This window comes from Diabrotica virgifera, chromosome 10, assembly GCF_917563875.1.
Source record: "Diabrotica virgifera virgifera chromosome 10, PGI_DIABVI_V3a".
Classification (NCBI taxonomy): Eukaryota; Metazoa; Arthropoda; class Insecta; order Coleoptera; family Chrysomelidae; genus Diabrotica; species Diabrotica virgifera.
The window spans coordinates 62130516-62154988 of NC_065452.1; the positions used below are offsets into that span (position 1 = coordinate 62130516).

Here is a 24473-nt window from a genome sequence, read left to right on the forward strand (position 1 = left end):
CGACCATAAGGGTTGATGAAGTAAATAACACTCACAGTGCATACATTTATTTGTGCGTTGGAGTATTAACGGTAAGTAGCTGGTGGTATAATATTTAATCGATGCCATGTTACCCGCTGGGATCTCAACTACCAATTGACTAATCTTTTCTCCGTGAAAGTATATCTAAAAGTGGATTGCCGTGTTTATTGTTTTTATTTAAACAAAAGTGAGAGTGATACTAAAACTGCTGAATAGACTAGATTATAAATAACATATACTAATTATTATTTCAAACTGACCTTGTATCAAAACCGCATGCATTGATGTGGTAATGTAGGTCAATCGTATTTATTAAAATCAAACGTATTTGTTTTTACCAAGGGCATTTAATTATTAAAGAATTTGTCTTAATAAGATGATTACTAAAATGCAGTGTATCCCAATACATCTTCCTTTCCTTCCGAAAATTTTCTAACTACGGAAAAGGAAGAAAATTTTCTAATAATGCCACCAATTGCTTACTGCGTTCTAATAAATACAATATGTACATTTTTTTCTATAAATAATAATTAAGTACAAAAAATTAAAAATGTTCGTTATCGACATTGTTCCCGTTCCACTTGTCACTGTGTTCTCGGATTGTAAGCATATAATCTATTCTTATGTATTTCCCATATTTTATTGTTTTCCAATCTGATCTTACAATTAACATTATTTACCTCTGTTATTGTGAAGGGGCCTACATAAAGACTATCAAACTTACCATTCTCTTCCCTTTTTACCAGGACTAGGTCTCCTATTTCACAGTGTTGTGGTGTTGCTTTGAGCTTGTTATTTTCTTGTCGCTCTTTTTTGTGTTTTAGTAAGAAGGTTCTAGCTCTCTCGCGTGCGCTTTGTAGTTTGTAGCGTAGCTCATTGTAGTAAGCATCTATATTGTAACATGGTTGAATCTCCTCTGTAAGGTCTTCTGGTAGGTTAACCTTCGTGCCATATAACAGTTCAAACGGTGTGTAAACATGATACGCGTTAGGGGTTGTATTGTAGCAGTATGTGAACATCCTGCAACACACATCCCAATTTTCTCTGTCTTCGTCTATGAATGCTCTTACGTTCTCGTTTAATGTTCTGTGCAGTTTTTCGCAACTTCCAATGGACTGTGGATAGTATGCCGTTGAGAAGTTGTGCTCTATTTTAAGTAGCTTTGTTAGTTCCTGCATTACTTCATTTTTATATTCTGTGCCTTGGTCTGTTCTTATTTGCTTCATGAGTCCGTATGTTAGTATAAAATGATCAAAAATTCCTCGGGCTATTGTCTCTGCGTCTTTATTGCACACGGGTATACTGACCGCGTATTTCGTAAGCTCACATAACATTGTTATACAGTATCTATTACCTTCGTTACTTTTAGTGAATGGACCTATCGTATCTATGTATACTATGTCCCATGGTTTGGAAGAAGTGTCCGATATCACGAATTCTTCGACATGTGTTCTTTTCGGTTTGATAATTTGACATTTATGACATTGTTTAACGTATTTTCTTACGTCTTTTTCCAAATTTTTCCATCTAAATCTTGCTTTTAGCTTCTTTATGAGTCTGTTATTTCCTACGTGTCCTCCAAACATCGGATGATTGTGATATTCTTCTATTAGCTTGTGTTTTTCTCTGTCTTCTTCTATTGTTTCTGGTACTTCACATATGTATATTTCAATATTCTTTAATATTTTGTTTCCTTGTTTAATAAATTCCTCAATTGTGCACACTTTAAAAATAATATCGTTTACGTATATTTTTACTTTACGTACTGCATTCTCTACCGCCAGCTTATCAAGCTGTGCCAACATTTGGTTCAAATCAAAATGATTGAATCCCGTTGCTATGCTCTTGCTGCACTTTATTTTGTTTTTGACCCTAATGCTCAGCCTTGGTGAGATTAGTTCTGCTATAAAAACAAAATTGGTAGTCTATGCGCCTCTAAATTATTTAGTACCTTTCTTACTGTCTGTTTGGGGGCTTCTGGCTGTAGTGTAAGTTCACTTTCTGCCTTCGTTTGCCTTGCTTCTTTCTTCTTTTCTCTTGCTTTAGCTCGTGTTATAGCTAATATATGGATATTGTCTATGTATAGGTTCTTTAGTTGATGTAATGTTATTCTTGAAAGGCTGTCTGCGTAGTTATTTTTCCCTGTTATGTATTCTATTTCGAAATCGTATTCCTCTAAATCTAATCTGATTCTTGTAAGTTTCGAAGTTGGTTCTTTCATTGCAAATAAATGTGTTAGTGGTTTATGATCCGTTTTTACTAAAAATGTTGGTGCTCCATATAAATAACATTTGAAATGATTAATTCCCCAATGAATCGCTAGTAATTCCTTAACGATTATAGGTTTATTACATTCTCCTTTGTTGGAACTTCTTGATGCGTATGCTATTGGTAGGTCTATTCCGTTATAATCTTGACTTAAAATTGCTGAACAACTCTCGTTGGGTGCGTCTGTTGTTAGGATGAATTGTTTATTGAAATCTGGATATTTTAGGATCGGTGGCTTCATCAGAGATGATTTAAGCTTATTGAATGCTTTTTCACATTCTTCTGACCAAAAAAATTCTACTCCTTTTCTTGATAATCTGTTGAGTGGTCTGCATATTTCAGCAAAATTTTGAATAAAACGTCTATAATAGTTACAAAATGCTACGAATCTTTTTGTTTCTTCCGCTGTCTTAGGTGTCGGGTATTGTTCGATCGTTGCATATTTCGCTTTGTCTGCTGATACTCCTTCCTAAAAAAGATCATGTCCTAAATATGATACTTCTCTTCTAAAAAATTGATATTTTCCTGGGTTAAGTTTCAAATTGAATTTTCGACATGTTTCGAATGTCTTTTTCAGGTTGTCTAGGTGATGTTTTTCGGATATTCCTATTACTATTATATCGTCCATGTAAAGAAATGCTTTGTCTGGTGTTAATCCTGAAAATGCTATTGACATCATCCTTGAAAAGCTATTTGGGCTTACATTTAATCCAAAAGGTAATCTGGTAAATTGAAACGCTCCGTTTTCTGTGCTAAACGATGTGTATTTTCTCGATGATTTTTCTAATGGTATCTGGTGAAAACCTGACACCTGACACTGAAAACCATTTTGCTCTTCCTAGTTAATCTAGTATCGAGTCTATCCTTGGTAAAGGAAATTTGTCAGTGACTATTTTCTTGTTCAGTTGTCTAAAATCTATGCATAATCTCCATGCTTTATTTCCATCTATCGCTTTTTTCGGTACCAGCACTACTGGGCTGTTGTATTCTGATATGGACGGTTCTATTATTCCTTGGTCTCTCAGTTTTTGTACTTGTCGGGTTAATTCCTCTGTTTGTGCATGAGGTGTCCTATAGTTTTTAATATATACCGGAGTTTGGTCTTTAACTCTCAGTTTCTGCTCGTAGAAGTTGTTACATGTTAGCATGTCATGCCTTAGGGCGAATATATCTGAATAATCTTCACATAAAGATACTAACTTATAGCGTATGTATTCTGGAATGTCTAACTTCAATGATTCCCGTAATTCCCTTTTCGTATCCTTGCTGTCGTTGATCAGTCTATATATTGGGATTGTATTGGAATACACTGCATCTTAGTAATCATCTTATTAAGACAAATTCTTTAATAATTAAATGCCCTTGGTACACTTACCAAGACACTTTCTCTGAGGTCTCTATCTATCATAGCATTTCCTATGTGAGTTTTTCATCTCATAGCAGGACTTCCTCTCCGCCTTCTTTCCGGCGGGTTTCAATCCAGTATCCTTTTGGACATTTTCTCAAAAAGGTCAATTCAACTTTTCTTATTTTATTTCGTATTTTCTTTGTCATAATATATTCAGCACTATGCTGTAAAATATATTTTTTTGTTTTCTCTTTGGTTAGGGTGTTGTTTCAATTACTCCATGGAGTGCTTTCATGGCTTGTTTTCCCCGTGATATTTTCATTTGTATATCTTTCATGCAAGTACCATCTCGGCTTATCATTTACACTTAAAAGTCTTTAACTCTTAATAGTCTCTTCTAAACTTGAAGTTTAAATCTACAACCTCAGATCCAATACATAAGTATTTCGTCTTCCCCATATTTATCTTATCTTGAGTTCCCACAGCTCCTACTCTTCTTGTAATTTCCTTATCATATATATTCCATGTCCTCCCTTCCTGTCATATGTGAATGTAACATATTTATTCTCTTGTATTGGTATGCCCATTGTTCAACATTTTCTATACCATCTTTTTATAGCCTGATCGATATATTATGTTGTTAAAAAAATTTAAGAAACGCTGTTCTTTAGTTACGAGTGACTAAAATTAAAAATAGTATAAAAAAAATCGACTAAAAAGCAAAAATTAAAAAAAAAAAATTGAAAAAATCTAACACATTCGTCAAAGAAAAGCGTGGCGCGTCTTCATCGAATAAACGGTTTTCGCCCCACGCTTTTTTTTAGCGAATGTGTTAGATTTTTTCAATTTTTTTAATTTTTTGCTATATATATAGCATATTCAGCAATAATCCTTAGGCTCTAATATATAATACTACTAGCTAACGTGTACATAAACAATTAATAAACATAAAAAAAAAATTATTGGCTATTCGTATATTGTTCCCGCGAATGCATATGTCTGCAAATTTTCATTCATTTGCATTGGACAAAAGGCAGTCAAATTAACGTCTAAATATTTGACGCAAACTATTGAACTAAATAAAAGCGTTTAAAAATGTGGGTGACAGACCACAACAAGGCCTTTTGTTGCTATGGTTGTTTTTGTTATTTCAGTACCTAACTTTACTTGCACCTGTATTTCTTTATACAGTCTTTGTGCTATTTTAAATTACTCTCTAACGTGAATTCTTCTCATTGCTGCCCACAGTTATTACTATTGTAACAAATAATATACCAGGATCGTTAAGAAATTGTATGTGCGGCATATAAATTCTAGACCATATTGGTCCATTTCTGTAATCGTATATAATTAAATGTGCTCCAACGACCCAGCTGCTATTAGGAATTGTGTTGACCCCATGGGACTCACATAGTCTGGTAAGGCAAAATATATGTTAGCCTCATGGGGCCAATGTGGCCTGCTGAGGCAGCATAAGTGTTGGTGCTATAGAAACAACGTGGCAGTGATCGTGTTAAGGAGCTTATCAATCACTAAATAATTTAATAAACAAAAATGATTTAATTTATTGAATAGTATTAGGCTTGATTGAAATATCATGGAAATTACCTGTCCTTTACATTTTTTTGTAAAAGTTAACCGTTTTTAAATTAAAACAACGAGACCTATCGAATGAATCTTTTAATTTTATAACTGAGCAACCATAAAATAAAAATTGATTGAAACAAATCTCCAGTAAACAGATTGGGAATTAAAAATATTAATTTACTTTTTAATTAAAAAATAATCTTTGTTCTTCAAGTGAAATTAGATCTGCATAAAATTGCTTCTGTTCCGCGGGCGCGGGTGCGGGTAAAAGAGAGACGCCCATCAAAAGCTGAGGCAACTAGAGTTCCGACTTCTAGCTAATTTAGTTTTGCATTTCATACCCATTGTCTCTTTAAGGCCAAGAAAGTGCATCTAAGACCGGCGGAAACTGCCTTCTTAAACATATCGGTTCATTTTAGTACGAGGTAGGGTTTAGTTATTGTAACTAAATTACTAAAGGCAACCTACTCAATGAAATAAAGACGAAATAGGTTTTTAAGCATTTTCACAAACTCGTCTTAAATATTCATAGCAAATATGTAATTACTTAAATAAAAAAACATAAAACATCAAACTAAAATCTATAAGATTATCTTTCATAAAAACTCCATTTTCCTTCTTCTTCCTTAGCTTTCTTTTCAGAGATAGCTTTCTTTCTCTTATCGGAACCCAATTCTGTTCATCGTGTCTTCTTTCCTAACATAGATCACTCCCAGTTAAGTCCTCTCTCACACAGCTCTTCCATCTTCTCCCTGATTTTCCTCTTCCTTTCTTTCCATCAATTTCTAACAGCTCTATTATGCGCCCACATAGTTCTCCTTTCTACGTCTAACGTGACCAAACGATTCCAGTCTTTTTCTTGAATAGATTGTGAAACTGTATTGACTTCGGCTCTTTCCATAATCAAGTCGTTTCCTGTCCCTTCTAGTCTTACCCAGCATCCACCATAACGTTTTAATTTCAGCTACCTCCACCTTCTTTTCCTCAACATTCTTTATAGGACACATTTCACCGTTGTACCAATACGTATCAACGCAGGTCTCACCATACTCTTGCATATCTTTCCTTTTAGTCCTTCTTCGATTTTCTGTATGTATACTTTTGGTTTACAAAGTTCTCTGTCTTCCGATACCCGTTCGCCATTCCTCTCTGTCCGCACATTGATCTACTTGCAGAACTCTTTCATCCATGGCTTTGTTTATTCCTGCCTGCCAACTTTTCCTCGGTTTACCTCTTCTTCTTCTATCTTGCGGTTTCCAGTTTTGTACTTAATTTGGAATTCTGTCCTCATGCATTCTTTGTACGTGACCAAACAATCTTAGTTGTATTTCGTCGATTTCGTCATTTATTGTATATGTTACCTTTATTATCTTTGTTTATTTCTGCCTGCCAACTTTTCCTCGGTCTACCTCTTCTTCTTCTACACTGCGTTTTCCAGTTTTGTACTTGTTTTGGGATTCTGTCCTCATACATTATTTTTACGTGACCAAACCATCTTAGTTGTATTCCGTTGATTTCGTCATTTATTGTATGTGTTACCTTTATTAGTTCTAGTATCCGTTCATTGGTGACATGTTCTCTCCTTGATCTTCCTGCAGCTGTTCTCCAAAAATCCATTTCGGTACCTCTAACATTTATTTCGATTTTTCCTTCACATGCCATACTTCGCAGCTGTATGTTATAATGCTTTTCATTACGGCCTTACTAGATTTTTTCTTATTTTGGTTGTTTATCTGCTTGTTCCAGAGTAGTGAGTTTAGAAGTGTAATTGCTTTCCTGCCCTGAATATTTCGTTCTTTAATCGCTCCGTCCAATGTTTTATCATTGGTCGTTTTCATACCCAGGTATTTATATTCGTTACATTTACTAATTTGTTCTCCTCTGTCTAGGATCAAGTCCTGCTGCGTCCCATCGATATTAAAATATTTGGTTTTTCCTATGTTGATCTCTATACTAAAATCACAATAAAGATACACTAGAAATAAACAAACCAAAACACATTGAATATTACGATGAGCACTCCCGAATCATGATTTGCAATGTATAAACTTTGTAAATCATGATTTTGGATTTACAATGTATATACATTGTAAATCATGATTTGGAAGTGCTCCTCGTAACATTCAACGTGTCTTGGTTTGTTTATTTCTAGTGCATCTTTATTGTGATTTTAGTCCCCATTTCCTATATTCTTGTATTAGCTTTTGTGTCATGTAACAGATATCATCGTAGTCTTGTGCTGTTAGTACTTGGTCGTCTGCGAAATAAAGAGTATAGTGTATGGTCATCCAATAGGAGTCCCATGTTCTTGAATTTCCGTTTCCAATTATTCAGAGCTTGTTCCAAATATATTTTAAAAAGTGTTGGACAGGGACAGCATCCTTGTTTGAGCCCTTTATTTGTCAAAAACACTTCGGCGAGTTTGTTTCCTTATTTAATTTTCGTGGTCGTGTTGTTATAATTATAAAAATAATTAAAACATTTTATAACCCTGCTCATTCGCTTCCAGTTAAACCAACCAGCCAGACCCCCACAAAAAAAAACGAAAACGAGGAAGACCAGCAACTACATGGGTAAAGGGCATTTCCAAGACGATTTCGGAAAGAAATCTAAGAGAGGAAGACTGCTACAATAGAGAGGAGTGGCGATTAGGAACGGAAAGGCGTAGAACGCTATAAAACCGATATAATATATAAAAACTGTCCTATAAAATTCTTAATATTATCATTTTATTTAGTTTGTAATAGTGCTGTAATATTTACTTTGACAGTAGCTGGTAGTTAGGCTATAGACCTGTTGAAATAGTGGCTTTGGTGTGGAAACCAAGGGATTTTTCTACTTTGTGGAGCTATTTTTCCAGATATCTTGCTGTGAAGAAGGAGTTGCAACAAGCTATGGGATGCTCCAGATATTCTATTTTTGATCTCTTTAACTGTTTGAATGATTTCACATTCCTTTTTCATTCTATATACAACTTAAACATTAGTTAATCCGTTCACTAACATTCTTAAGATGCGCCTGTAACACTAAATCTCAAATGCTTGGATGTTTCTTGAACAAACTTAGGTAGAAAAAGGTGGTTTAAAGGTTTCTGAAGTATCTTGTAGGTAGTATGCATTGTAGATACTCATACTGTAGTAAAACTTCAAGTAATGTCCAGTGCTTCTGAGAAAGTGTCGGGGGTTCTAGAAATAGAACTCAGCTTTGGTCAGTAATTCCTACTTACTCAAGCCAAGGTTTTTGCCGCTTAACCACTGGGTGCATGGAGGTGCGTTATATACAGGGTGTTTGGTAAAGAATGGGCCATAGCTTAACCTCAGGTTCCTGAGGTTAAAATAGGCCGATTTAAGCTAACTTACCTTAGTACAAAGTTTATAATAACCGAGATACAGGGTGTCAAAGTTAAACTTTTTTTTATTTATTATTGAATATTTCCTGACAGGTATGAGATAACATGGAATGAGGTGAAGGCCCTAGCGCAAAATAGAACCCGATGGCGCGTTTTCACTGAAGCTCTATGCTCCACTTAGGAGTTCAAGAACATTATATATATATATATATATATATATATTTATGCACAGATATCAAAGTGAGGTCCTGACATTACGCGCACTTAGTGAGGACCGGTAGAAAACGTAGACATAATCGTTTCAACTCTTCATAGTGACCTTGACAAGTAAATAGCAATTAAAAAATGACGAGTATACACAAAAAAGATTACGTATATGTGCCCCGTATTGTTCAAGTATATTGCCACCCAAGTGAGGCCATTACACGCAGCTATTAAAGTGAGACTGTATATACTTTTTCGTTATGCGCACAAAGTGAGGACAACTTTACGTGTATATTTCCTTACAGCTCATCAAGTGAGGACCATACAGTGTTGTCGATAAATATGAGATTAATCGTTTCTACTGCCTTTTTCTGTATAACACAGTAAGAATTATTATTGTTTCGTTGTTTCAGTCACTTGTAGTTATAAGAAGGATGTGGACTCTTTGTTCTTGCTCGTACTGTTTGTTAATTTTATAACATTTTAGTACCTCAGCATTAAATCACGGTAGCCTTATCGGAGACTAGCGTTAATAAAGAAATAGTTTTATATTTTTTAATAATTTACGTTAAAGATGGATAGGAAAGCAAGAATTTTGAAAATAGCGTTAGTTGAGAACAATAATAATCAAAATGGAGGATACAGTGATAGTTCAGTTATATGAAATTTATATTGAACTTAACATATAAATATAAAAGCCCGACTTTTGATCTAAGGGGAACACAGTTTTTACGGTACATACATATCTGTCATTTGTCAACCCCTCCCTTCCATTTCCCCCACCCCTTATTTTTAAATAGGGAATAGGGGCGTGTGCTAGCTCATTTGAAACGATATTCAATTCTCTATCCAGTATTATTAACATTGACATAATTATCTATACAGAGTGTATTTTAGTATAGGTACTGTTGCCCCTGTCGATTTTCATTTTGAAACGACAATTTTCCAACCTTAATTTTAGTATACAAGATGATTTACTTAATTTAATTAAACTTAATGTACCTTTTTTACTGACTTAATTTTACAGTTATTCCACTATATGGCAAATACAGTGAATATGATCATATGTTTTATTTCGAATAATCATTTTAAAATAGTTTTAGTTTTCTATTTTCTCTGAAAATTGTTGCAAGCTTCTTGTTCTTATACTTAAAATCATGTCACTACAAATTTATACGAGACTACATATTAAGAGTATAGAAAGTATTATAATATATGACATACATGCTTTTTTCCATTTATTGAAGATATTTCACCTTATCCTGAAACAATGCAATGTGAACAAGTGTCCTCAACTAAAAAAATATATCAGACTATTTTAATACTAAGTGTATAGTTTGTACTATAAACCGTATTGAAATAGATTGCAACATGTGTGTGTGGTTGGGATATTGACTGCGAAACCTAAGGCTTCATTCGCCTAATCATATTTACCTTTGATTCTTATAACAATAAATAAAATTGATTAACATTTTATATCAATATTATTAGTGTTTTTAAACAATATCAGTATGATATATCAGTATGATAAAGTCAAGATAAACAATACTATAATAGAAAGCTTTGAGGTCAAACAATGACTGCGGCAGGGTGATCCATTATCGTCTATAATGTTTAGCATATTACTAGAAAAGGTTATACAGGAAGCAAACATTAATAGAACAGGTCTGATCTACCACAAAAAACATCAGTGCTTGGCATTCGCAGACGATTTGGTAATCTTGGCTAGGAGCAAAATAGAACTTATAGAAACAGTCATGAAACTCGAGGAGAGGGCAGCAACCAAAGGATTGTATATAAATGAAGCAAAAACAAAGTATATGGAATGAACAAATAAGCAATTCGTTCGGGGGCAATACATAACAATGACAACAGCGAAGGGAACACAGTATAAATTCGAAGAAGTTTAGAGATTTGAGTACTTAGGAACTGTCTTCACAAGAGATCCTAACTGTGAAGAAGAAATACAAAAGAGAATTATGTCCGGCAACCGCGCTATATTTGCTTTTAATGGGTTGTTAAGAAGTAAACATATATCACGAAGAGCAAAACTAAGAACTTACAAGACCGTAATAAGGCCGATAGTAACGTATGCTTCTGAAACATGGGTCACAACAAAAAAACATCAAGAGTTGTTGTTCCACCCGGTGGGAAACTGAGCTCTATCAAGATCCTAACATACTAGCAGTAATTAAGGCGCAAAGACTTAGATGGTTGGACCATGTGCAGAGGATGATTCCATCTAGAATTCCCAGAATGGTACTATCTAGTGCATTGGCAGAGAAAAGACGAAGAGGAAGACCGAGGTCACGATGGAGTAATGGAGTTAGAGAAGATATGAGAAGAATTAACTTAAGGAACTGGGAAACAAAAGCGACTGACAAAAGGGAGTGGAAAAGAATAGTACATCAAGCCATGGGCCTACTAGGCTCGTACTGCTTACATATTATAATATCAGTTTTCTAATATTATCCAGTTCCATATCCAGTTCCGAATCCAGTGGTTATATTTCTTCCGTATTGTTTAGTTTCGCTTCCAGTGATTGTATTTTTTTTCTTGTTTTTTTTTTGAAATATTTATTTATTATTTTATTACTATATTTTTTTATTGTGCTCATAATAGATTGCAACATTGTCTACAGACATGAATGCAGTAACAATAAATAAAAAAATCGGAGATCCACACCCCGGATTTGAAATCGAAACCTCTGCTTTACGAATCCGAGATCCGAGGTCTACCCACTAGGTCACTAGGCTATCGCTCTTAAGACAATATTTTTTCCTGAAACGGGGAACTTGTAAAGCCGGGTCTAGACTATGTAACAAAACATGCTAATAACAAAGTTGTACAACAAATTTGTTGTACAACTTTGTTATGTAACTTGGTATAATATAGCATGAGTATTCAGACTATATAACAAAAAACAAAACAACAACATGCGCATAAATTTTGCAGCATTTTAGATGGATAGCTGGTAGGTTAGGTAGTATATAGAATTGCGTCATATAAGTATGGAGGATCTCTTCATAGCAACAGCAGCTTGTGTAATATTGTGGAGGCGACACCGGCGTGTTAAATTAATATTTTGGATGTGTCCTTCATTAGCCGCTCGAGCAAAATATAGGTAGTGGTACAGCTCTTTTAGCTGATCTGGAAAGAGATAACATAGACCCATCGACAGGAGACATTAAATGTGATGGCAGTTTTAAAAACTTCTTAAGAATAGAAAGTTCTGATTTTGAATTTCTTATAAATGACATCGGCCATAAAATAGGCAGGAAAGACATTTCGAGATGCAATTCCAATAAGAGAAAGATTAACCGTTGTATTATTAGCAAAGTATATTTTTTGAACTTTTTACTCATTGTTTCAGAGAGGAAGTATAACATTTGTGTAAAATTTAATTCCTCAGTATTATCGTCTTCACCTGTTCATGATTGAGTGTCACTGTCTGTTTGAATTGGTGTAGCTGGAGAAGTAGCGGATGTAGGTGTAGTGGACGGAATAGAAAGGCTCAGATATATTGTATGATTGAGTGCCTGTTTGAGTAGCTGATGAAGCAGTCTGCATCTGTGTAGCGAATGAAGTGAATGTTACAGGTTTTATGTCTGAACACTCTGCTCTGTAGAGAATAGTATTTATGTCAAATTTAGAGTTGATTTGCACCGATTTGCTGTTAAGGTTCCGCGTACTGCTTTTCTTTTGTTGGCTTGAGTTATAGGCGTACGTGCATTAGTTTTACTACAGTTTCTGTATCTATTTTCACTTCTATTTCAGTCTATTCATCGTGTTTTTTATTTGTTTTTTAAATCAATAAATGTAGCTCATCCCATAGCAATCCCATAATACTCGTTACTTACGAAATAGCTCAATTAAATGAGTAGTCAGTTCTTTCGACAATTTCATCGCGTAAATGACCCTACGTGAACAGAGCAAAGAAAAATCTAGCACAATCACTCCAGAATGAACAAGGCGATATGACTCCAACGGTTGCTGCTCGCGTAGGTACTATGCCAGAGAATGTTTCAATAACATGTTTTTAGGTGTAGATCAGTCGCGGTGCGGTTTTATAACTTTCTTTGATGTTTACCGACATCTGTTGGATAACATAAAACATGCTATATAACCAGAAAAATGTTATACAACACTGTGTTTTAAAACTTGTTTTTTTAAAATTTTGTAACAAGTTACAAAACTTTGTTATTTAACATGTTTTGTTACATAGTCTGGACCCGGCTTAACGGTAACTGCTTATAGGTAATACACTACAATTTCTGAATATTTTTTCTGAAATCTATCGAATGGTACCAAACACGACCCCCACGGAGGTGGGGGGGGGGGGGGGTTACTTTAAAATCTTAAATAGGAACTCCTTTTTTTATTTCAGATTTGGATTCTTTGCGTAAAAATAAGCAACTTTTATTCGAAACGTTTTTTCTAATTACGGATAGGTGGCGCTATAATCGGAGAAAACGGGTGTTGGAAATGGAAAATTAAATTAAAATATGGAAAGTCCCCACTAAAATGGAAAATTTTACTTAAATTTTTTGGTTTTAGAACCTAATAATCACAACCCAATAGGTCCCCAAAGCGCTCGAGTGACTGCACATTTAGCATACTTTGCTCCCCTACTATATGTATTATAAATAATATGCGAAGTAATTATTAACCCAAACAACCATAATTCAACTTTTATTTACTAATAAAGAACTGGACGAAAGTGTCACATCAGCTTTTATGAAACACATGAATATTTACATAAAAAGGTATGTGATCTGCTTGAAATCGATATTCCCAAAATCATCTAAAAATTGTTTATACATGAGTACTTTGAGACTCTTGTATGAAATGTGAATACGGAAATACGATTAGGAATCTCCATTATGTAATTTTTAAATAATACATAATTCTTAGGAAATGAAAGGTATTATACAAACGTGTTAAAAAATACTACCTACTGAAATTTTTTGATGGCAATAAATGATGAATTGGTTTATCGAATTTATTTTTAAGGTGATACAGTAGCGATCAACAGGTAGCCAAAACGCTTTCCAAGATTGAGGCTGTAATTTTGAATATTTTTTCGAGATATTTGGCACACGTATTTATAATATAATAAAGAATGGCGGTACAGAGCCCAATTTGAAAAATATATTAATATGTGGAAATTACTCTGTAAATAAATACAATATTAAAAAAACGAGTCTGTACCGCCATTAAGAAGAACAAAAAAATACACTTTCTTCAAATAAACTTTTTTATCAGATGCCTAGATTTTGTGTCATTTTGGAACTACTAATGAAATAAAAAATTTTAGTAGTTCCAAAATGACAGAAAATCTAGGCATCGGATAAAAAAGTTTATTTGAAGAAAGTGTATTTTTTTGTTCTTCTTAGTGGCGGTACAGGCTCGTTTTTTTAATATCTATTGTATTTAATTACAGAGTAATTTCCACATATTAATATATTTTTTAAATTGGGCTCTGTACCGCCATTCTTTATTATATTACGAATACGTGTGCCACATATCTCGAAAAAATATTCAAAATTACAGCCGCAATCTTGGAACGCGTTTTCGCTACCTGTTGATCGCTACTGTTTCCTCTTAAGTAAAATATGTCATTTGGATATTTTTTTAAACTCGATAGATCCTAGGGACATGTCGGTAGATCGGTAGGATCATCACTTTTGGGAGTTTTGGGAATATCCCAATTGACAACGCAATATACACCGACGCCGTCTACAACGAGCGACGAATCAGAGATGCCAGATTGGGGTACTTTCGCCCATTTTTAGGGTAATTTGAAAGCACATGGGAAAATTTTTATAGGTTGAATTGGTTGGGGAATTTTTCGGGAGGAAAATTGAGCAAACTGAATTGCAATATAAATGTATGTAACATATAACATTATATTAACATTATAACCTATCGAGTATATAAGAAGGAAGAGAGACAGACCCCGAAAATCTTTTAGAGATAAAATGGACGAAGCAATATTAGAAAAGAAACCTGCAGGACTGGAAAAACAGAAAGAACTGAAAATAACGGTCAAGTGAAATAATACAGGAAAAACTATGGAAATCCAGGGTGGTCAAGAAAAAACAGGATGTTTCTAAATAAACGCGACAAACTTTAAAGGGTAGTTCTATATGAAAAAATAATGACAGTTTGCTCTATAAGCATATGTCAGCAAATACTTCGTTTCCGAGATATGGGGTGTTGACATTTTTTTTACAAACTGACGATTTCTTTATTGTTCTAAAACCGGTTCAGATATGCAAATGAAATTGGATGTGTTTTAAGAGGTAATTATTGCGCATTTTTTGACATAAAATTAATAATTTTATATCTACTGTTGAAATGGTGTGAATTTTTTTAAAGAAAAACATAGTAAGCCACTGAGATATTTCAAATAACAAATCATTTTGGAATTACTCGTTCAATTTATGATATATACAAAAATCTATTATTCCTTTTTTTCATACGTCGTTCGTGCCGTTTTTATGCAAAAAGTGAAACATCTTAACGCGTACAAAGTATTCGAAATAAATTTCTATATATTCATATTATGAAAAAGAACTTGTCAATTCTAATTCATATAGATATACCTGGTTTGTTTTTTTTTATTTCAAATTACACACCCACGGACACACGACAATGTTGATAAAGCAAAGTTTACAGAACAGACAAAACTATTTAACCATTGAGGCTATAATGACAAGCAGCAGTATAATAATATCACTGACTATTCATAAATTTGTTGATACTTCGTAAATCTGATCTTCGTGTATTTTAAGTATGTATGTATAACATTGTAATACCATAAAAGTGATAGGTATTACCTGACAAATGACCTTTAAAAGCCATAACAATTTTTAGGTTGCATTATTTTTATTAGAGAATTTTTGTGAGCTAGAAATAGTTTTCTTATTGTTACAATTATTTAATATTAATTGTCTTAGGAGTAATCTTAGCCCAAAGATAATCTATAAAGTCCAAAAAAATAATGAATGTAAAAAATATTATATTTTTTTTTTGTTTAGCTAATGCCTCGACAACTAATGGCCATTGGCATGGTAGGTACGGTAATTTTGAACAGTTAGGTACCTAGTGTCATGTGTAAGTAGAGTGTGTTGAGTAAGCGCCTTGTTACTTTGCAATGTCGACGTCATTGTCTTTGCAAAGAGACGCTAATTGTATCCGAACGTCTGCGGTCCCTCCGGTGAGAACCGATCCCACGAGGACAGAAACTATATTCATTTATTAATTTATAATAAATGAAAAATTTCCGACCCTGGTGAGATTCGAACCCACAACCTTTCGGATTTTTTAGATCCACAGGCAGGCGCTCTTACCACTGAGCCACGGAGGGGGGTAAATATTATATTTATATATCAGCGTCTCTCAAAATTTGGCGCCCCCAAATTCTGGCGCCCCGGGCGGTCGCCCGGCTCGCCCGCCCCTTTATCCGGCGCTGCTTTAAGGCACTAGTGCTTTAAAATTTTTATGGCACTGCAATTCGTATTGATCGTATAGGCAATTTTGATGTAATGTCAAAAAAATATAAAAATGGAATGTCAGTCAAGTTCAAGTAAAAGTTTTTGTAGATATTGTCCTGTAATTACGTTTGTAGAAAAAATATTGCATGATATGTCTGTTAAAAAGTGCATTTTTAAGGCACTCATGTGAATTGCAGAACTCGCTGTCGCTCATTCTGCAAACTTTCACATGCGTGCCTTAAACGTGTACTTTTAACACTTATATCATAAATAACTATTGAAATACTGATTACAAAAATTTATAGTATTTTAAGCCTTTCTGAGAGCATATGCGCAAAAATTTCGCTCGAATTATTTTTAAATGCGTTCATTTTTTTCGAATACTGAGAAAACCTTTGAGAAACCTACTGAGAAGTATTTTTAAAAAATTTAAACGCAGAAAGAAATATTACTGTATTATCCATGGTCGAAAGTCCTTGAGAACTTCTATAAATATTTATTTTAATAAGTCACAGGGGTGAAAAAAAATAGTCTGATTTTTAATTTTAAATATATCATTCAAAAGAAACTTTTTGTTCATTATAAGGGACTTTCTGCCCTCGGGAATAATGTAGTCTTCTATTTTGGATTTAAATTTTTTAAAAATACCTATTAGTTATCTCAGGATTCGAAAAAAATAAATGCGTTTAAAAAGAACTCGACCGAAATTTTGCGCCTACGCTCTCAAAAAGGATTAAAGTATTAAACATTTTTGTACTGTTTGAATTTATGCGACGATTGACGATCCACTGTTTTAAAGATTGGTTGAACAGATGTTGCCAGTTGTATGGTCCTCACTATGTGTATCGTAAGTTATTCAACAGGGCATAGAATATACATGGTTAGAAAATATACGCCAAAGTCAGCGCCTCTATGCGGAAAATCTCTGAACTAAAAATTGATATGGACCATACAAAGTGAGGTCCCACTTTTTTTTGTAAAAAAACAGTGTTTGCTATCAGTACATGTCTACGAAAAAGTCTTACATTGATTGACTAAGTGAGGTCCGTATAATGGACCTCACTTTGTACAGGACCTCACTTCAACCGCAGTTTCTTTTGATATGTGGCTCACTTCATACGCTGGGAGTAAATATATATATATATATATATATATATATATATATATAATATATATATATATATATATATATATATATATATATATATATATATATATATATATATATATATATATATATAAATATATATATATATATATACATCCCGCTATCATTATGTCATCTTTTCATGTTGCAGTCATTTGGCATCACTAAGAAATACTATCATTTTCGAATTTTAATTCGTGTATGTTTGTTGAGCGCATTTTTTAATGCCCTGTATCGTTCTCAGTTTTCTAAAATTTTGATTTTAAAAATTTAAATTATATACAAAAATTTTTACACTCCACAGCCATTTTGACTTCCACCACATAAAAATGTGTATTTGCGATCTATTTGCCATCAATCGATGTTGCCACGAGTTAAAAATATCGAGCGTTTGAGGCCAGGTAGAAAAGGTATATTATAAACTATATAAAAGGTGGGTTATTTACCTGTTCGGCTGGTTCGGCTGGTAAGGGTCCAAATATTTTACGAGTTGAATTGTGTTTATTTTATTTCATCTGTTAAATTATAATTTTCTCATAACGACTTAAAATATTTGTTTGAAAAATTAATTTTGGGTCATTCCATTTCAAATCACTCAATTTTGGAGCAAAAAAAAATTTGGACCTCCGATTTGTCTGAAAATTGGTATATAGCTTCTGCGGGACGTAAAAATAAGATATTTAAGGTCAAAAAATCTTCTTCTTCTTTTTTTCTCAAAATGTTATTTTATTCGATTTTACAGTGATTTGGTGTTTATTTATACAAATTTCCATTTTCTCTCGTAAAGTATCAATGGAAAACATAATATTTTAATAGAAGGGACTCAAAAATGTCATTATATGGCATTATAACAAGTTACTTTGATTCAAAACAAGCTTTTGATCAAATTTTATAGTGTAGAAAACGTTAAAATACCGTTTTTTTTTACATTTTTCTCCATTCCCAAAATGCATCATAATCGATTTGGCTGAAAATTTGCCCACAGATAGACAAAACATAGGACTTTAAGTGATCATAAGGATTTGAATTATATTACAATACCCAAAAAGTTACATGCAATATTATAGTCAAAAATATAGGCGTCTACTGTAAATAAAATTAACTCGAAAATATCGACCTCACGACAAAAATTGTTAAAAAGAAATTGTAATAATTGTAAATACGATTTATTTGGAACAATTTCAGTTCCTTCCATTTTTGTCGAAAAGTTAAAAATGGCGGAGATATTGAGCAAAACAGGTTCTCCTTTAAAATCAAGATGGCCGCTAACGTAACGGAGGAATTCATTCGCGATTTTAAATTTAGGCTACTATTGACTCCCCTAAAGATCAGAAAAATAAATTTTTGTGCAGCTTGGCATTCAAGGTCAAATGCTATCCCGACTGGACTAATATATACTTTTGAGTATGATATTACTGCATGTAACTTTTTTGGTATTGTAATATAATTCAAATCTTTCTAACCACTTAAAGTCCTATCTTTTAGCTATCTGCGGGCAAATTTTTAGCCAAATCGATGATGATGTATTTTGAGAATGGAGGAAAATGTAAAAAAACGGTATTTTAACGGTTTTTACACTATAAAATTTGATCAAAAACTTGTTTTGATTCAAAATAACTTGTTATAATGCCATATAATGACATTTTTGAGTCATTTCTATTAAAATATTATGTTTTTCATTGATACTTTACGACAGAAAATGCAAATTTGTTTAAATAAACACCAAATCACTGTAAAATCGCATAAAATAACATTTTGAGAAAAAAAGAAGAAGAAGATTTTTTGACCTTAAATATCTTCTTTTTACGTCCCGCAGAAGCTATATACCAATTTTCAGACAAATCGGAGATCCAAATTTTTTTGCCTGAGTGATTTGACATGGAATGTACCTTTTACATTTTCGTTTAATTTACTTACGGTTTTTGTTCGGAATTTTGAAGAAACGCTTGGTTTGACATAAAATTTGGGACACGCATAGCTAATATGTTAAAGAAAAAAAGTGATATTGTGCCGATATGTGCTTTTGATTTGGAGGTGAGTTTCGTCCGTTATCGGGGATGAAAACAAATACGTTCAAATAAGTCCGGAATTGGATAAACTGACTAATTCTAAGCAACTTCTATTTTATAGAGTTTTTTCACTAAGTCAATACTTTTAGAGATATTTGCTAGTGAATATGTTCATTTTTCAACAAAAAAAAAACACGTTTTTAGACGGTTTTTCGCAAATAACTCAAAAAGTAGGTACCTACTTTATTGAAAAAAAAAATTAGCAAATAGCAAATATAGCTTATAGAAAAGTGAAAAAATGGTATATGTGTCAGGTCTGTAGACCCAGTAGAAGCAGAGTTATTGCTAAGCTTTGTAATAAAACCAAGAGGAGAAGGTAAACTAACCCTAATAGCACACGACGTCCTCTGGACGTTCAAAATAGGTCCATTTTTGGTCCTAACGTCCATGGACTATAAATGGACGTCCTTCGGTGGACTAAATATGTACGTCCTTCGGACGTCCGACGTTGGACGTCCTTCGGTGGACTAAATATGTACGTCATTCGGACGTCCGATGTTGGACGTCCTTCGGGTGGAATAAATATGAACGTCCTTTGGACGTCCGTACTGGACGAAATACGGACGTTTGCTGATCGTCCATATTGGACATATTATACGAATTACGGGATAAAATAGCAAAATAATTCAATAAAATATTAACTTAATTATGTTAATAAAATAGTTTACATCGAAAAGATATATTTAATTCAAAATTGCACAGTTTAATATTCTAAACATGTTTTTTTTTGTAAAGTGTGAAAATCTTATTTGTAAATTATTTGTTACAATGTTTTATTATTCTAGTTACCAAGATGACATAAGTTTGCTAATTAATTCTAGTAAGCAAAAATATAATTTTTATCAATGTATCTGTACTAAACATGAATCTTAAGAGCATCTTTTTGAAGTTGAATATACGTGGCCGTGCCCAAAATAGGTCCAGTCTTAGTCCTAATGTCTATGGACTATAAATGGATGTCCTTTGGACGTCCGACGTTGGACGTACTTCGGGTGAAATAAATATGAATACGGTGGACTAAATATGTACGTCCTTCGGACTTCCGATGGTGGACGTCCGATGGTGGAATAAATACGAACGTCCTTTGGACGTCCGTACTGGACGAAATACGGACTTTTTGTGGACGTCTGAAAATCACCCCCACTACTTGGTTCCTCTGTTCACAAAACTATAACGATAGGCGATAGATTTTCGATTCACCCACCGATATCAGTTCGAAGTTGGAGAGTTGATCTCTCAGTCGTTGTCGTCGTTAGGGCTCCCGCGTAGAGTTTTATTCATTCACCACTGATTTTCATAATGTAAGAAATTATATTATATACGAATTAAAGTATAATATACTTATACATATACTATATATTACGTAAAACTATGAAGACGCTGTTTCACAACATAACACAGAGTCCGACCGCCTCATCGGGCCATTTAGAGCATCAATGCATAAGCCCATCCAATGGATTATTATGTGCCCCTTTGACATAGGCGCACAACATTTTAATCTACCACCCTGAGGATTCCTGCTCCTGGAGTTTTTCTGAAGTGCAGAAACAGTCTATGTTCCTGATTCCTCGATCAGATGAGGAGTTTTCGGAGCCATCAACCCCAGACAGCTACTGGAGCTCCACGTTGCAGCCAGTCACTTCTTGGTAAGTGAACGCCAAAGAGGAAGCATTCAGACTCTGCTGCTACCACCGTCTGGACATAGCCTATCGATCCCTGATGGCCTAGAGGACAAACTCACCGAGAATGATGGACAAAACCACCAGCCAGGACAACTGGTATCCAAACATTGGTGTTATTTACGTTTTTTATTACATTTACATATTTTTTCATGCTCTTTGATATATATTTCTTATTCTTTCTGGTATATTTTTCATACATTTTTCAATCGTATGGGTGTTTGGTAAAAAATAGGCCATAGCTTAACCTTGGATTACTGAGCTTAAAATAGGTCAATTTAAGCTAACTTACTTTAGTACGAAAGATGATAACCGAAATACAGGGTGTCAAATTTAAACTTTTATTTTATTCTTGATTATTTCCTGGGCAATACATCATTTTTGGTGTTGAATTTAGATTTCTTGTCCCAAAAAACCCCGCTTACCAAATTTCGTAATATTATCCCATGCTTGTTAGGAAATATTCAAGAATAAATAAAATAAAAGTTTAAATTTGACACCTTGTATTTCGGTTATTATCAACTTTAGTACTAACGTAAGTTAACTTAAATCGACCTATTTTACCCTCCGAAATCTAAGGTTAATCTATGGCCTATTCTTTACCAAACACTCTGTATAAGTACACATTTGTATTCTAGCCGATCTTTTTGATTTTCTATAAAGTATAGACTTCCTTGAATTTTGAATTACAATTGTTAAAGGAAAGTTTCGCTACCGCGATCGCCTATTGTTCGTCTTAACTTATTACCTCTACCCATAACGGTTCTTTTGTCAAACAGATTGGGTTGGTTATTGTACCTAGTAAGCAAAAAGTATTTATCTCAGTATTTTATAATCTATTTATAATATTGAATTATCTAAAGACAGAAAGCGAAGGCGGATGAAAAAAAATTAGACAAAAGTTGAATGATTATTATAATATTATAATATAATATTACACTATATAATAAGTATACATAGATAGAATATCTTCTTTTTAAGAAATTGTCCATTATCTCCAAATGAGCAAGGTGTCGATTTGAAATATATGTATAATATACAGCCCATTACGCACCACCTTAAAAATTGAGCATTTTTGATGTCTCGAATTTCCTAAACCAGTTGTCCCATCTAAGTGATTTTTTTATAATATTGTAGCCTAGGCTATAGGTTACCTCCTTAAGCTTGTCATGCACGGGGAGCTATATACTGTAATATATATTATATCACATCGCTCTCTATAGTAATGAGTGAGCCTGCACACACGGAACCATTAGTTCCGTGTCTCCAGGCTCACTCATTACTATAGGGAGTGATATGATATAATATACATAATATATTACAGTATAGCTCCCCGTTCATGACAAGCTTAAGGAGGTAACCTGTAGCCTAGGCTATAATATTATAAAAAAAATCACTGAGATTGGACAACAGGTTTAGGAAATTCGAGACATCAAAAATGCATCATTTTTAAGGTGGTGCGTTAATTTCTTGGAGAAGTGTAATTGTAATTTAATGTAAATAATGTAATATCCAATAATTGTAATTTAATATAAGATGTAATATAAGTTCCTTAAAAAATGTATTTTTTATTTCCCACAGTACATTCTCCACAGGTCTAAATATCGTCGCTAGACGTCCACCGAACGTCCTCTCAGGACGTTAGATGGACGTTCGGCAGCACGACATTGGACCAAACTGGGACGTCCTATGAAGGTCCAATTGACGTCCACCGAACGTCCCCTCGGACTTTAGGTGGAAGTCCATTGGACGTTAGATGGGCGTCCATTGGACGTTTGGCAACGAGGCATTTGGACCAAACTAGGACGTCCTGTTAAGGTCCAATTTACGTCCCCTAGGACGTCCGATTAAGGTCCAATTTACGTCCGATTAAGGTCCAATTTACGTTCGATTAACGTCCAATTTACGTCCGATTAAGGTCCAATTTAGGTCCCCTCGGACGTTAGGTGGACGTCCATTGGACATTTGGTAATGTGGCTTTGGACCAAACTAGGATGTCCTGTTAAGGTCCAATTTACGTCCCCTAGGACGTCCGATTAAGGTCCAATTTACGTGCAATTAAGGTCCAATTTACGTCCCCTCGGACCTTAGATGGACGTCCAATGGACGTTCGGTAGCGCGACTTTTGGACCAAAATAGGACGTATAAAGGACTTTCCTCGGACGAAAACGGACGTCCAAGGGACGTCCTTAAAGTCCGTGAAGGACGTCCTATGGACGTCCATTGGAGTCCTTGTGCTATTAGGGTAAAAAGACAGATTCACACCCAAGAAAGTCACTAGAAATATCTTCCGATACATCTTCTTTTTTGGTTGGTCATATCGGCCTTTGACGGTAATATTGACTAAAAATCTAAAAATAAAAGGAATAACGCAGAAAATGCAAAAATCGCTGATAAAATAAATAAACTAACCTATGAAATGCCAATAGTGTTAAAATGTTATAAATGTCATTATTGTCAAAATTTGATATGAGTAAAATTGCCTGAGGTTGTACCAATTACAAACAAGGTTTACGGCGCGGGAAATTTGAATTACTCCTCTTGGTTTAAAAACAGACTATAGTGAAAAATAAGCTCTTATATGTCAAATTCCAAATCGAATATTTTAACGTGAAATAAAAAAAATGAAACACTTTTCTGGGAAAACGTATTACAACTTTTTTAAAGTGTTTAGGAAAACGTTTATTTTTATTTTTTTAAAAAGTTTCTAGCAACAAGAGTAAGCAAGTTACGCTCAAAATACAGTTGTTCCTTATTTTTTGGTTAAAAATATCGTAAAAATCTCCCTCTAGTTAACAGCCCAAATGGAATTAATCGTTACCACTTTACAAGTAACTTTATGTATTGTTTGTGTTTGTAAGTTTCATCAGTTCAAAGTGCTTATTTGTGAAAAAATTTGGTTTTAAAGTAAATTTTAAATCTTTAATTTTGAAAAAAAGACTTTTTTCAAAATAACTTAAAAATTATTAGTGATACCAAATATCTTAAAGAGTAAAAAATGTAGGTTTTGCTTTTTTAAATATTTGAGATTTTTTGATTTTCTGGAAGACAAAAATTGGTTAAGATATGGCTGTTTAAAATTTGCATAAACATACTCGTGACTAGTGATTCGTTCGAGCCCTTTCAACAAAACCCCTTTCAAAAATAAGCATTTTTAACCAATGCAACTTACAGATCATATACAGGGTGTCCCCGAAAATAGTGCGTTCCTTAAAGGTATAGATAGAAAGCACAATGTAGAGCAAAAAATTCTTATAACATTTTCAGCCGTTTAAAACTTTTATAGAACAAAATTTGCTTAG

The 24473-nt window shown here is 33.8% G+C and overlaps 1 protein-coding gene across 1 annotated transcript in view; it reads left to right on the forward strand.

The window, feature by feature from the left end:
• Positions 1-24473, forward strand: part of LOC126893033 (uncharacterized) — a 92608-nt gene that overhangs the window by 12696 nt on the left and 55439 nt on the right. The gene's annotated exons all lie outside the window — the stretch shown is intronic.